The sequence below is a fragment of the Aricia agestis genome, chromosome 20, assembly GCF_905147365.1.
Source record: "Aricia agestis chromosome 20, ilAriAges1.1, whole genome shotgun sequence".
Lineage (NCBI taxonomy): Eukaryota > Metazoa > Arthropoda > Insecta > Lepidoptera > Lycaenidae > Aricia > Aricia agestis.
The window spans coordinates 7597901-7612477 of record NC_056425.1 but is presented as its reverse complement, the minus strand read 5'-3'; the positions used below and the strand labels follow the sequence as shown (position 1 = coordinate 7612477).

Genomic DNA, 14577 nt, shown 5'->3' with positions numbered 1-14577 from the left:
GATGTGATACTATGCGTCATCGATTATTGATCTTATATATACCTACTAATATGAACTTTTTATTAAAACATAAAACTTTAATTTTATTTAGTTGCTTTATTTAAATAAATTAATTAATATTTTGATATAATTTTTCATAATTGTTCATGCCACATTAATATATTATGTTTAGAAATTTATTTATTACTTCACACAACATAATATTTTGAATCCTTCACTAAACAGTCATATTAGGTATGTATTATAATCAAAGCTGTGCTAACGCTTAAAAAGAGGTTAAAAAAAAATTTGTACCCTCTCACGGTTCAAACTATACCTTTTTATTTGCACGTGAACAATCCGTAATCTAGACTAGACATACTAGCGCTATGTCACGACTCGGATGTATTGAAATACGCTCCGGACGTAGTACCTAGTTCATTGATCTCTGCGCGTCTGTTACATGTATACGACGCGCAGGTACGATACTACAATATTAATTAGGACGCGTTAAAAAATTCAACCCCGAATGCATAAAAAATCCATACTAGTATTATAAGGGTGAAGCCAAACGAGCGTAATTTGTGAGTTGTGAGTCGCAGAATTTCGGCTGGCAGAAATTCTGCAGCATTCAGTTTTATACTTTTTGTATTGGACACAGTTACATGCCAAGTGATATGATGCGCACAGTGGTAGTACCTATTGTAAAAAATAAAACGGGTGACCTAGCTGACATTAGTAATTATAGTCCTATATCACTGGCTACCATCTTGTCAAAAGTATTTGACAGCTTGCTTAATACACAGTTAAATAAGCATGTTCAGTTACATGACAATCAGTTTGGTTTTAGACCTAAATTGTCCACAGAGAGTGCAATACTGTGTCTTACGCATGCTAAAACACCAGTTTTTGCTTGCTTCCTCGACCTGTCTAGGGCATTTGACTTGATTTCCTACGACATACTATGGAAGAAGCTGGAACATCGGAATTTACCACAAGATCTAATAAAAGTCTTCAAGTACTGGTATGGGAACCAAGTCAATTGCGTTAGATGGGATGGTGCGCTGTCTGCGCCATATGTGTTGGAGTGTGGAATGAGACAGGGGGGGTTAAGCTCGCCAACCCTGTTTAATATTTATATAGATGGCCTTATTGGTGAGCTCAGCAGCACCAGAGTCGGCTGCTATATAGATGGAGTATTAATAATATTAGTTACGCGGATGACATGGTGCTGCTGAGTGCATCCGTGTGTGGGCTGAGGAGATTGGTAGCCATGTGTGCAGCGTTTGCCGCTTCGCACGGACTAGTCTACAATGTCAAAAAAAGCGTGGTCATGGTCTTTGAGGACGGAAGTAGACGCTGGTCGAATGTGCCCTCTGTATATATTAATAACTGCGTGTTACAGAGGGTACACAAGTTTAAATATCTAGGACGTATGCTGACTTCCGACCTCAAGGACGATGACGACATAGAAAGAAAACGAAGGGCGTTGTCGGTTCGTGCTAATATGTTGGTCCGCAGGTTTGCGCGCTGTACGAGGTCGGTCAAGATTACTCTTTTCAGAGCATTTTGCACGACCTTTTACACGTGCAGCCTGTGGAACACATACACGCTTAGGGCCTACAACGCTCTTCGTGTCCAGTTTAACAACGCATTCAGACCAACAGCATGTTGGGGCTTCCCCGCTACTGCAGCGCTTCGGGGATGTTTGCTGAGGCACGCGTGGATTGTTTCTACGCCACTATGCGCAAACGATGCGCGTCTTTAGTGCGAAAAGTGAGGGGGAGTAACAACAGCATTCTTGCTATGATAGCCAGTCGACTCGATTGCCCATATGTGCGTCACTACTGTGCCATATCTAACGGTATGGAGCAGAGGTGATGCACAATGTAGTCAAAATAGGTATTATTATTTATTAAAACTTATAAAGATAATTTTACTAACATAATTTATAAGCCTTTACTTATAAATGAGTCTATGTAACTTGATTTAATAAACTATTTCATTTCATTTCATTTATACAAAAGTACTGTTTGATTCAGCCTAATTTTGTGAGTCATGATTTGTATGTAAAGATAAATTTACGCGACTATTTTGAAAGTGTTTTCCTCCGTTACCTCTCCACGCCTTAACCGCTGAAATGATTTTGAAGAAATTTGACATAATATATAATTATATTTGGTGTCATGGAAAGGATTTAGGATAGTTTTAGTTTGGGAAAATGTACAGTTCCCGCGCGATATACGAATTTCGGTGCAACGGAGCTGCAGCAGCTGCGGGCATCATCTAGTTAAGGATATAATCATTTCCAGCTATAAAATAAAATAATAAAAAATAATGGCAAATGCTGGGCACAGCAGCTTTAAGATCTCTCGACAAAACTGGAATTGCTATTGGTGGTTTTTTGTTGCAGCTTTTTTCTTATCATTATTAAACAATAATTATTATAGTTGACTAGATGACGCCCGCAGCATGCCAAAATTCGATTACCAAGCGGGAATAGGCATGATGACTATTTTTTTTTTCTTATCGGTAATTAAAAGACACTTAAAAAATAGAAACATCGTTGAAAGAATGACTCTGATAGCTTAAAAATTCACCAAGATATGACAATTCAAATATCTCATAAAAAAGACCTGCCCGAAACGCTCCATACAAAGTGCTACGAAAGTATGACGTCAGTCTTTCGTAGTTTGTACGCATCGGGAGACAACTTTGTTCGACAGGTATATTAAATATTGCGTTTATGAAAGTGGTTTCATAACAAAAGTTGCCCATATAAATTTTGAGGAGTTCCCTCGATTACTCATGGATGTATGGTGGAATGGTGGTGATGATGATGATGATTAATGAAATTTGCATCGTAGTATATGCTTTCAGTTCTTAAGACAACGCCGAAACCCCCAAACATGTATCTATAAGGAGTAAGGAGTTCTGTTCACCACCTTCGAACCATGGTATATTCTGGTGCAAAATCTTACTTTTTGGTAACATATGCCTGGAATACTTCATATGAAACCAAAAAAATCATATGTTTCCATTTGAATTTTGAGGAGTGCCCTCGATTACTCATGGATCCCATCATCAGGTCACCACTTTTCTGAACATGGTACCAAATTGGAGTAATACCCTATACAACAAAACAAAAATATTGAAAATCTGTTCACAAACGGCGGAGTAATCGTTGAACATACATAAAAAAAATATATCCACAGCCGAACGTATAACCTCCTCGTTTTTGGAAGTCGGTTAAAAAGTGGTTTCATAACAAAAGTTGCTTTTAATTGCATAATTTATCGAATTGTATACAAATATTAAGAAATTTAATTGAAAAAAAATTCGACTTGAATATCCAACTTTGAAAACGCATAACAAAAAAAATACAAATGCTATCAAGCTGAAATTTTGAGAACACTTATTTTTTACCGTGATTTCTTTATTTTATTAACAAAATTCGCTACTCTTTGACCTTGTCATCATCCCTATTGTACATTTTTCCCGGGATAAAATATATCCTATGTCCTTACCCGGGACTCAAAGTATATCCATACCAAATTTCAGCAAAATCGGTTCAGCGGTTTGGGCATGAAGATGTCACATCTGAAAATTTCAGTATCGAGTCTAACAGCTTCTTAAGGCTTAATTTTACTTATTTTTTTTTATTTTATGAAATAAGGGGGCAAACGAGCAAACGGGTCACCTGATGGAAAGCAACTTCCGTCGCCCATGGACACTCGCAGCATCAGAAGAGCTGCAGGTGCGTTGCCGGCCTTCTAAGGGGTAATAGGGGAGGGTAGGGAAGGGAATAGGGGAGGGTACGGAAGGGAATAAAGGGGGTTACGGAATGAAATAGGGGAGGGTAGGGAAAGGATAAGTGTAGGGGATTGGCCCTCCGGTAAACTCACTTACTCGGCGAAACACAGCGGAAGCGCTGTTTCACGCCGGTTTTCTGTGAGGACGTGGTATTTCTCCGGTCGAGCCGGCCCATTCGTGCCGAAGCATGGCTTTCTCACGTCAGATCACTTATATTCCTCGCTTGCCTGATAAATGTATTGGAGCCGTGAATAGAAAAATTCTCGCAGTATTTTTATGGGCGCAAGCTAATTGCGCTGAAAGTGTTACGATTGTGAGTCAGTCGGTGACGTCATACATACATACATCATACTGTGTACACACCGTGATGTAAGATGTACGGGGAATATGGGGTACGGCGGGATTAGCCCGGCCGCACATTATCCGAATTTCTGATCAGAAAAATTCGGATGCCCCGCCCCGCTCATACATTTTGACACGTAAGAAATTCTAATAGTGTGCGGAGTCCACAACAAAATGTATGAACAGAGTGCGTGAGGCGGGCGTAAGAATTTTTCTGATCAGAAATTTCGGATAATGTGCGGCCGGGCTTAATGGGGAGATACCTTCTTTGAATGTACTATCGGGGAAGTTGATTCCTAGGCAGTTGACGGACCTAAGTCATTTGGTCGGATTATGTCAATTCAATGTGAGCTGTGCAATTATGTCAACAATCTGTCGGCTGGATTTGAGAATACGCGACCAAATTACGCAGGTCCACCATATGAATCAACTTCCCTGATAGTAGGTGCTTACAGAAAATTTAATTCATAGGAAGCTGGTGGGCCTGCGTTATTTATTTGGGTATTGTCAATCCATACGGTCTTGTGTAGTATATATTAGTAGAACAAATTAAATTTTACCACCGCTGCGCCGGCAGTCTACTCTCCCATCTTACGAATTTTCTATCAAGTAACGTGAACTGACGGGAGTTGAACATTTCCTCCCATCCTTTAAGCATATAATACGCCGCTACATAAGTTTTTACTTAAGAGGAAACGCTAACACTGTTTTTCCATACAAACATATTTCCCAATTTACTCCCTGGACAATGCGTCAAGACAAATGATTTTTATACAATATTGGGATCTGTTAAAGCTATACCTCTTCGTTTAATTTTTTTTATTTACTAATAAATAAAAAGATATGACCCTTAAAAAAACGCAAAAAATGACTGTCCTGTACCCCGCCAATCCACCGACCATAAAGCAAATTTAAAAGATATTTAAGATAAAATAAAAAACGCATAGACTCACTCTTCCTGAGGATAGTAAAAAAATTAGATAGGCTCTTTTTTGAAGGAGGAATCAGAGGACTACGCTACCTCGATTTACTGTATCTTTCTCTATCACACTACACGTGCCGGCGGAGGCTGAAGCGTGATGGCTATAGTTCCTTCGTTTAAATTTTACTGTCATCCTTAAAACCATCAAATGAGCCCGTCAAAATGAACAACTTTTTCTATGCGAATTCAAAAAAAATATGCTGGGAATTCAAAAAAAAATGCCGTCTTCATACCCATACCGAAAATCCGTCTTTATACCCATACAAATTGCCCGGATCGGCAATTTGTATGAGTATAAAGACGGATTTTTTTGAGTTTCCAGCATTGTTCTCATAGAAAAAGTTGTTCATTTTGACGGGCTCATTTGATGGTTTCAAAAATAACGGTGTTTACACTAACATCTTGTATATTTTGATTAATAACAGTATTACTATCCAAAGACCTTAGATTCAAGATGAATTACTATCCAAAGACTTTAGATTCAAGATAACCTCTGTGCTAATTTATTGCTTTGACAGAAACAAGGAACTAGGATTAAACGGGAGGGTTTGTCACAGTATATTACATCATACAGTACAATAACTCAGACTTGTCCTTGAAAGTAAATTCGCTAGTCACAGAGATGTACTGCAATATATGCATAACTCAGATATCTACCGCTCATTATATAAGTATGTATAGGTCTACCAGAATCTGATGGCAAAAAGTGAGAAAGTAAATTGACTCTAGCAATACCGGGTAATTGGAATAAAACATTTTGATCCTTTTTTCCTTCTAGCGGCTGATTCTGTGTGTGAAACATGCAAAATTGCAAATATATAAAATCCAATGATCAAGGATTTTTTTTGAAAACTGCTGTCAGCCATCAGATTATGGAACACCTATAGTTACAGTCATAAAAACGCAGCTTCAGCAAAGAAAATTGTATGACTGACCCATAATATCAAAATCTAAAAAAAAATGGGGGCTTGCGTAAAAACTTCATTTAATTCCGTAGTGTTTATTATTCGTACCTATGTTACTGTGTATGTTTATATTGTGGTTTAAATATGATTAACCGCCACACGGGACCGTCACGACCCGAGATCGATATCGACAGGCCGATAAAGCACGTCACTATTTCTGCTATAATGTGTAATTAGGCCTTAATATATTTTATTGCTGGCAGTGATTTTGACAGCGGTTAGTTAATTCGTAACATTCGTAACTCGTAGGTCGTTTTTTTTTTTTTTTGCAAATAGTTTTTTTTACCAATCGCAATCTCTATGTTCAGTACTTACTGTATGAACATAATATAATATTGTTGTATTGCATAATAAACGAGATAGTAAATAACTGTCGTATCTATTAAGCCTTCCAAATTAAGAAGACTACTGACCCAAAAAATCAAACATCGTCCTTCTCTCTTCACACTCACGCCCGTCCTTCATATGCCAGGTGAAAAACGACGACGCGGAATCATCGCCAAGTTAGTTTTACTTGAATAAAAGACGAACTATAATGATTATGAAAAAAGTATTTTGAGCAAATTTAGGTTTTATCAATGCCTTTTTAGATATTAAAAAATATTAAAGAAAAGACAGCAAACTTCGAAGATCCAAGCAAAAATGTGTCTAAAACAAGGTTTTTTATAAATCAAAAAACTAAAAACAAGAAACTATCGAGCATTTTTTCAGTAATATTGCGCAATCTTTTCAAAGAAGTAATCAGGCGCTATTTATTTCGTTATTTTGTATAATATATATATTTTTTTTAATGAAATAAGGGGGCAAACGAGCAAACGGGTCACCTGATGGAAAGCAACTTCCGTCGCCCATGGACACTCGCAGCATCAGAAGAGCTGCAGGTGCGTTGCCGGCCTTTTAAGAGGGAATAGGGTAATAGGGGAGGGTAGGGATGGGAAGGGAATTGGGGAGGGTAGGGAAGGGAATAGGGTAGGGGATTAGGCCTCCGGTAAACTCACTCACTCGGCGAAACACAGCGCTAGCGCTGTTTCACGCCGGTTTTCTGTGAGAACGTGGTATTTCAGTCGAGCCGACCCATTCGTGCCGAAGCATGGCTCTCCCACGTATAAAATTATTTAATATATTATATTGATATGCATAAAACTTCCATCGAATATATTTAAAAAATAAATATTCCTTCACTGCAGACGAATGAAACTATCAATAACTCTAAATTCTCAATCTTGGGGATGAAAAAAAATCTAGATAACCCTGGAAAACCGCGCGGTTTTGAGTTACTTAATTATTGTTTTTTTCTATGAGTCCAAAAAAACTATATTATTTGGTTTTCAATTTTAGATTTATAACAGAATTTAGTCTCAGATAATACAATTATTTTAATTAATACTTATACATGCGCCTCAGATTACATTTTTATCTTCGTGATAAGTACTATTTTTTTTTATATCAGGTAGCAGGTCCAGTTTTGCTACTTTAGTGATTTATCAGTACATACAAAATGTAAATAGTGTAGCATCCGCATTTTTTGGTGGTCCAGCTAAAAAAAATGGTTCTCAATTATAATTAATTTACTATCGCCAAAGATTTAAAAAGTAAGGATAAGCTACGACGCATACTTAATAAAAAATATATAAGTACAAGAAAATATTAAGTTATCTACGTCATTTCAATCGTCGTGACAAAATGGCCCTAAAACAACCCTAGAGTGGGGTCTTACTGGTAAGACATGACTGTCAGGATACTAATTAAGAAAATTATTAATTGTCATAGACATGACATGTCTTACCAGTAAGGCCTGACTCTATGGTTGTTTTAGGGCCATTTTGTCATGACGATTGACGATTGAATTGACGTAGATACCTATCTTAATTTTTTCTTGTACTTATATTATTTTATTAAGTATGCGTCGTAGCTTATCCTTACTTTTTATTAATTTCAGTAAATACTACTCTACTAGTACTAAATAAGTATGTACTATAAGTACGAAGTAGATATTATTAATTATAGTAAATAAGTACTATAAGCACTTATTTACTTAATTTTATGAGTCAATGAATTTAATACACGTTGTAACAAGTATGCGTTTTTCCTAATGTCCCTTGGTAAACGTCCGTCTGGGGATGTATGAAAAGTTTCCCGAAATCTCAAATCAAACGGGAGAGTTTGTTTGTTTGTTTGAACGCGCTAATCTCAGGAACTACTGGTCCGATTTGAAAAAATCTTTCATTGTTAGATAGCCCATTTATCGAGGAAGGATATAAGCTATATTTTATCACGCTAAGACTAATAGGAGCGAAGAAAATGTGTAAAAACTGGGGGAATTATTTGAAAGAGCTTATCTCACGAACTACAAGAGCAATTTTTCTGTTAGTTGGCACAGATAAGAAGTAGACCACGTGAAGGATCATAGGCTATTTTATTGTGGACTAATAATAATTTGTCTGTGAAATATCTAATTTACGCGGGCGAAGCCGCGGGAAACGTCTAGTTACTAGTACATTATAAAAACGTAGTCACACTATTATAACTACTTAAGCGGCATAATTTTGTCCAGTTCGCTATCAAAACATTTAAATTTGGAAGTCATTAATAACACATATAATCACTGTCCAAACATTTGCATAGTAAATTGTTATGTGTCGAATATATTAAAGCATTCAACCGATTTAAAACAATCAAAACAAACTAGTAGATTTTTAAGTACTTAATTTATTTTAAAAAATTTAGCTTGTGCCTAGTCACAGACAGCTGATGGACCCAAAAACCTAACCATAGATCTTATTAATATTAAAAAAAAATATTACTTTACTAAAACACTACAAAAAAAAAGTCTGGTGACAGATAGACGGACCGAAGGGCAAAATATTTTTTGCTCACCCTATTTAAAAATCTCACTTGCCAGTATTTACCGTGTAATACAAAGATCCCAAAAGCATAATATTACACTTAATAAAAAAAATAACTTACCAAAACTCTACATAATAATATGTAGAGTTTTCCCAGATATTTTGCCGGCACAAGAGAAAAACATGGGCTTAACACACATTCTCAAAAATATTTTAAGTATAAAATGCTATTTCCTTTTTTAAATCAGGAAAATAAGTCTCATATTTTCCTTCAACATTTTTACTGCAACTTTACAGCCGGAAAACAAACGCGTATCAAAGTATTATCGTACGACTGACCTATATAACGAAAAGGTTATTCAGTATTCAGTGAACTCACTAATTTAAATCACTAAAGTACTCACCTTAAATTTACTGACCACTGAAAACCATTCACTCATTCACTAAAAAAAAGATAGAGCGTTCGATATTTGAATTGTTTCGCGCGTAAATTGTGCGCGACGCGTCCGGGCCCGAGCGAGTCTTAACAGCTAATGTTCCCAAGCGGGCTTACCTGACGATTTTCCGATAGAAAACTTATGGCTAATGTTAAGTTATAACTTATAACTATAATTATAACACTTATAATAGAACTACTTGAATATTATAATAGTTGTCATTATAAGTATGAGCTAGACAAATAGTTTGTGTAGTTGCAAAATCCAGATACGAAATTTTTGGGACGTAAACGGCAACGTGTTCAATATTATTACTTAACTTTATAATGAATAGTTAAATTAAACATGAATGAAGCTTATGTAAAAATCTTCGTTAAAGTAAAGTAATCGTTCAATGTATCATTTATGTAAATAATTATGACTTCGTATGACTACCTATTATTTACTCGGGTAGAGACTAGAGAGTAGAGACAGTAGAAGTTAGATTTAGCTGTCCACTTCCATTCCACTTCCAAGTTAGCTTTGAGTACTAAGAGCAAATGTCTTTTTGGCTCACAACGTACTTGTAACTATAATGTAATTATATTATAATTTATTTATGTTAATTCATTATTATTACTGTACTGTACTCGGCGAAACATGGCGGTAGCGGTCATTGACTCCCTGTCAAAAAACTTCTAATTTTCTATATAAACCGCGATTGGCAATGAAGTGTCAGATGTTGTCAATCGCGGCTTTGTATAGAAAATGACAAGTTTTTGACAGGGAGTCAATGACCGCTACCGCCATGTTTCGCCGAGTACAGTATAGGGATTGAACTCTGATGCATTGAAATTCAATTTTGGAGAATCATAATTCATCTGCATTAAGAATGCACCTGACCCTAACTTGACTACATACTTAAATCTAGATCTCAAAATCTGTAAGGTCTAAAAAAATGTTTTTTACACAAGCAATTTCAGTTCATGACTTGATAAATTAATGCTCAAGACGAAAACATGATTACTGAAAAAATGCTCGATAGTTTCTTTTTTACAAAAAACCTTGTTTTAGATATATTTTTCCTTGAATCTGCGAAGTTTGCTGTCTTTTCTTTCATATTTTTTAATATATAAAAAGGCATTGATAAAACCTGAATTGGCTCCAAATACTTTTTTCATAATCATCATAGTTCGTCTTTTATTCAAGTAAAACTAACTTGGCGATGATTCCGCGCCGTCCATTTTCACCTGGCATATGAAAGACGGGCGTGAGTGTGAAGAGAGAAGGACGATGTTAGATTTTTTGGGTCAGTAGCCCTCTTAAAAGCTGTTCTATGTTTTTCCCCGAGATGGCAAAGTGTAAAAATCGCTTCAGGAGTTTATTCATGAAGAGGTAAACAGATATTTACACATTTATAATATTAGTATGGATTATTGTTTGTCTGTCGAACTCTATATTTCTACACAAGTAAAAGTCTATTAGAATGTATGTATGAAATGTATTGAACGTCCTACCATTCACAGTACTCACACAAAAACCTATAAAACTTACCTACCTTACTTACCTTAGCTTTCTTCACAATGTTAGCTTTCGTTTGCTAAGCTTAAACTAAATTAATAGACACTAATATGAAACGGAGAAGGAAAGATTTATTTGAACTAAATGACCCGATAAACTTCGTATCATTTCCAGACTAATATCAGGCAAATCAGTACAGCCATTCTCAAGTTCAGAAACTAAAAAAAAAATTTTTTTTATTTATCCAGGATGTAACAAAACTAAGCGATAATGCTTTCGTGTGTGTATGAGTCCCCTAAGTATATAGAGTTCACTGTGAAAGTAGCAGCGCTGAAAGAATTAACTTTTTAAGTTTTTTTTAACTTATGTATGGTTAAATTCATGCCGCTTGGGCGCTTGTCCATAAAAATCCCAAAAAAAATTTGCTCACTCTGTGAGTGCTACTTTCACAGTGAACTCTATAAAAATGCATTGTTTCCATGGGATACTGTAATTGCTTCTACCCTTCTGAGCTTTCTAGTTTTTGGCAAAAGCTAGAATATAATATTTTATTATTTTATTTCTCATCCCAGTAGGATAAAAGGATATCAGAGTTATCTAAAAGCGACGACGCTTGGGACATAAAATGTTGAGAACATGTAACATTTTGATCTCAGGTGTAAAATGTGTAGTAGTTTGAATAGAGAATGAATTCATTTCCAACCCCCAACGGAAAAAGAGGGTTGTTATAAGTTTGACGCGTCTGTCTGTCTGTCTGTGACAGTCAGTGGCATTGTTTTAGGGTGGGTTGCACCAGAGGCATGGTTATAGAGTTACGGTCAAAGTTATGGTTATAGTTAAGGCTAACTTTAATTTTGACCACAGAATTTGACAGATGACAGCTGGTCCGACAAGGCTTTAAATGAACGTGGGGCGCTGCTGGTAAAGGAGAACTGTTAAAAATGGCGTTTTTGTGTGATGACAGCGTTAGTTCCTTTTTTCGCCACGTTCATTTAAAGCTTTGTCGAGCTCAAGGTTATCGTTAAATATGGCGTCCATTATTGACTTTAACCAAAGATTTGATATTTTGCATTGTAGTTAAAGGTATAGTTAAAGTTATACTTAGTTATAGTTAAAATAAGTTAGTGCAACCCACCCTAAAATGTTACATGAGCATTGCATTTTTTAGAGGCCACAATTAATTTAATTTTTGGACATGTGGGAGGGGTCAATAGTAGCTTAACCTCAAGTTTGGTCACCATCCTTGTCCCCCGGCCGCCATCTTGAAAAGAGGGGTGACAACACTATTTTTGCGATTCGATCGCGATTTCGGAAACTATACGTCTTACAAAAAAATTGTAAAATCATAATTTGTTGAAAATTATTTTGCCTACAAATATATTGTTTTTAATGTAACTTTTTACCCTTTAATTAAAAATTAAAAAGTTATAAGCAAAAAATGGAGTAATGCAGTGCGCAAAATTTTGTGCGCTATATAACTTAAAATGTACATAATATTACTATTATTATTTTATGGCATTGGTTGTCCAAACTCCAAACTCTTTCGAAGCGGGTGGACCGATTTTGATAAAGTGTGTCTTCTGCGGTGGCCCCACATTTCCCGTGGATCTGTCAGTAGCGGCGTAGAATGGAACACGGTCGGGTTTTAGTGGGTAGAGCTGCGGCCACTTACCATCCATCGGTCGCAGCGAGTCCCACATACCCCGGTTGTCCTCCCCAGCACTGCCGGGAATGCATAATGGCATTTCCCGACTCAAAAAAAAAAGGCCTGAGTAGTGAGTATCTTTCAATATCTATTTTTCACACCCGAATATGTAAGGTTTGGCAGAATAGCAAAACAACGTTCGTGGGGTCAGCCAGTTCTGTTATAAACATTACTTTGGGCAGGGAAAAACACATGCTTGCCCTTTTGATTTATTTCCAAAGCGCTGAAATAATAAACTAAATAACCATGAATGAACGTGTAGTACCTAGTATATTATTCTAACCTTATTTATTAGGATTCCGTACTTAACATGTAACAACGGGACTTTATTATTGAGTATACTTTATACGTATATTTTAAAATTTTTGTAGGGGAAAAATTATAACGTCGCATTGTGGTGTTTTTCATATAAGTATAGAAGTTAAGAGTAACTCTTTTGGCGCTGCTACTTTCACAGTAAACTCACGCCCTAAAGTATTATCACTTTGTTTTGATTTGATTTTTTTATTTTCTTTAACATCTAATCTGAGACAAACACATGTTAAAATAAATTTTACTTCCATATTAATAAACGAAAAAAATAACTTATTAATGTAACTGCCACTCTCTATCGAATGGCTTTTTAAACGTTTAAGATAAATACTGGCAAGGAATCCTCACGTCCAGACCGCACTTCGACATTTCTTGTAAACAATCATGGCATAATATCTTCGATCAAATATTTGATCGAAGTGCCATAAAATACAATTATACATTTGTATACCTACTGGAATTTACAAAATATTATAATCAATGAGTTTCTAAAATACTAGAGTAGCAATGTCTTACAAAAGACTCTCAGAAATGCGTAACCACTTTTTTGTTCAAAAGACAATGTCAAGTCATATATTCGTTACGTCATTATGTATGTGAGATATGCCTGCAGGCATCTTCGAAGTGGCAACGCGTTGCTACCGTAAACTTCCAATCTAGTTACGTTAGTAACATAGAATATCATTGATTATAATATTATTAGAGCCTATTTACTATGTGCGACAGATTGTAAAAGTAATATTATAATTATTAATAAATGTGTGTGCATTATTTTACTTACTCTCATACAGCAGACGTGTTTTACGGAACCCATCGTCCTCGCGTCTGACTCGCACTTCGCCGTTTCTTGTCATCACGGCATTTACCTGTGGGAATTTACAAAAATATATTAGGTCGCGTTTACAATGTGTGATATGTTGCAGAAAAACCTATATTATGTGCAATATCCTCCTTACTCTCATATAGCAAACGTTTTCTACGGGACCCATCGTCCTGTCCTGGCATTCGACTCACACTTTTTCGTTTCTTGTAAAAGTTGTAAACAATCATGGCATTTACTTGTTTGAAGTTGCAAAAATATCGGTCTTGTTTACAATGTACAATAATATTAAGTTGCAAAAAACCCTTTACTATTATATGTAATATATTATAACAGACGTGTTCTAACTTCTACGGGACCCATCGTTTTCGCGTCCGACTCACACTTCGCCGTTTCTTGTCATCATGGTATTTACCTGTTGGAATTTACAAAAATATATTAGGTCGTGTTTACAATGTGCTATTTAACGACTGCTGCGTCCTGTTTCATCGTAAACAGTATATTTCGGGTGCGAAGTAGTAAGGTCATGTTTAATTTAATAACCTTTAGTATTAATTTCGTTTCCTTTGTATGTTTGTATGTTGCAAATATAAGCATTGTTGGTCCGTTTAAATTGAGTGATCAGCCAAGTATTAATTGCTGTTTGGTTATCGTTATTATGTTCATAATTTCATATTTTAGGTATCGCTAAGAGTGGAATAAAACTATGTAAGTAATAATTATTTTAGGGTGTGTATCTTTATTGTGAAAGTAGCAGTACTGTAATAGCATTTTTTTATTTGCCCCAGGGCCCAGCGTCATGCACTTTCCCATACAAAAGGTAAAAAAATGATATTTCAGCGCTGCTACTTTCACAGTGAACTTTCTACAAGGAAC

The 14577-nt window shown here is 35.9% G+C and overlaps 1 protein-coding gene across 2 annotated transcripts in view; it reads right to left on the bottom strand.

The window, feature by feature from the left end:
* Nucleotides 1-9442, bottom strand: part of LOC121737131 (thrombospondin type-1 domain-containing protein 4-like) — a 152392-nt gene extending 142950 nt beyond the window's left edge. For both annotated transcript variants that reach the window (XM_042128694.1, XM_042128693.1), the window contains exon 1: nucleotides 9332-9442. The gene's annotated coding sequence lies outside the window, so the exon portion shown is untranslated. The remainder of the gene's footprint in view (nucleotides 1-9331) is intronic.
* Nucleotides 9443-14577: the final 5135 nt, after the last annotated feature.